The sequence below is a fragment of the Vigna radiata genome, unplaced genomic scaffold (genome assembly GCF_000741045.1).
Source record: "Vigna radiata var. radiata cultivar VC1973A unplaced genomic scaffold, Vradiata_ver6 scaffold_251, whole genome shotgun sequence".
NCBI lineage: Eukaryota > Viridiplantae > Streptophyta > Magnoliopsida > Fabales > Fabaceae > Vigna > Vigna radiata.
In genome coordinates this window covers 244,863-246,856 of record NW_014543556.1, presented here as the reverse complement: position 1 = coordinate 246,856, position 1,994 = coordinate 244,863, and the positions used below count along the sequence as shown (strand labels likewise).

General features: G+C 36.3%; 1 protein-coding gene across 1 annotated transcript in view; it reads left to right on the top strand.

The window, feature by feature from the left end:
* The window catches only part of LOC106754503, an 8,129-nt gene that overhangs the window by 2,189 nt on the left and 3,946 nt on the right, over positions 1-1,994 (top strand). The gene's annotated exons all lie outside the window — the stretch shown is intronic.

Here is a 1,994-nt window from a genome sequence, read left to right as displayed (position 1 = left end):
TTGTGTGAAGAGTTTGCAAAAATAATGCAAGGAGAATTTGAAATGTCTATGATGGGTGAATTGAATTTTTTCTTAGGACTACAAATAAAACAAATGGAAAATGGAACTTTTATATCTCAAACTAAGTATTGTAGAGAAATTCTTAGAAAATTTGGAATGGATAACTGCAAGGAAGCTAGTACACCCATGGGCACCTCTTGTTATTTNGATAAAGATGAAAATGGGAAAGAAGTAAATGAAACCATGTTTAGAGGCATGATAGGATCTTTGCTATACTTGACTGCTAGTAGACCAGACATCATGCAGAGTGTATGTGTATGTGCTAGATATCAAGNCAAACCNAANGAATCACATTTAACTGCAGTAAAAAGAGTCCTAAAATATCTTAAGGGAACTACTTCTTTTGGACTTTGGTATCCCTCTGATGCTTCACCTAGTTTAATAGGATATTCTGATACGGATTATGGTGGCTGTAAAATAGATAGAAAAAGTACTAGTGGTACTTCTCATTTCTTAGGATGTTCTTTAGTGTCTTGGCACTCAAAGAAACAAGCATGTGTAGCNCTGTCTACCACAGAAGCTGAATATATTGCAGCTGGGAACTGTTGTGCTCAAATTTTATGGATGAAACAACAACTTGAGGACTTTGATATTTTCCTTGACAATATTCCTCTAAAATGTGATAACACCAGTGCTATAAATTTGACTAAAAATCCCATAATGCATTCAAGGTCTAAGCACATAGAAATTAGACATCACTTCTTAAGAGACCATGTTCAAAAGGGGGATTGTCAAATTGAATATGTAGATACTCTACATCAGTTAGCTGACATTTTTACCAAAGCTTTACCTAAAGATAGATTTTTTGANCTTAGAAGAGAATTAGGAGTTTTAGACATGTCCTAGGATCAAAATCCATGCAAAAAAATTTTGCATTTTTCGTAAGTCTATTGAATCATAATCGATTATCAATAATGTATAATCGATTATTTAGTCTTAAAATGCATTCTGGAAATCTTTGAGCAGATAATCGATTATCATCATGCATAATCGATTATCATATAATTCTGGGCAAAAATAAATGAACTGATAATCGATTATCTCGAGCCATAATCGATTATCACGCAAACAGATTCAAAAAAAAAGAGTCGTTGGAGCGTCTCATAACGGCTATAAACGGCCATAAACGGCTAGTTTTTCCATTTCTCTTATAAATGGGCCCCCATAATCGATTATTAGACATCTCTTTGCTACCCATTGCTGCTAAAATCAAATCTAGAGCTCAAAATTTTTTTTCTTCTTTCACAAACCTTCATCCTTTTCATGGCTGAACCAAGGAGGTATCGTCGCAAGACAGTTGGGGCTCCTTCTTCCTCTCAACCACGACTTGCNAATATAAATGGATGGATCTCAGATCAAGAGAAACATGAAGACTTCATCAACTCCTGGCAAGAAAGGAAAATCATGGCGGTAAAGTATATCCGTCTTGATTTCTTTCGCTTTTATGGTTTTCAATTCCCAAATACTTTTGCTGAGCAGGGGTTAGCACATTTCGTAGAACAAAAAGGAAATATTTATCTCGATCTCTTAAGAGTTTTCTATTTCAACTTGCGCTATCGAGATGGGATAATTTCTACCAAGGTCAAGGGAGTCCGCATCATTTTAGATGATGACGTTTGGACAAATGTTGCTCAACTCCCTATCTGGGATGATGCTGTCAAAGTCCATTTAGGACTTGAAGACTTTAACAGGATGCTCACTTTTCAATCCTTTCTGCGACATCCTGAGAGGCAAACAAGTAGAAGACTATTACTGGTTGGAGGTTTCAAAGTTGAAGAGAGGATGATCCATTACTTGATTGTCTGGATTCTCTGTCCTAGAGCAACCAACCNTGCTCAATGCTCTGAGCAGGATTTACTTCTCCTGTATGGGATTTTAAATCACATACACATCGATTGGCCTGCTCTCATTGCTGACACCATGGTAAAAGCCAA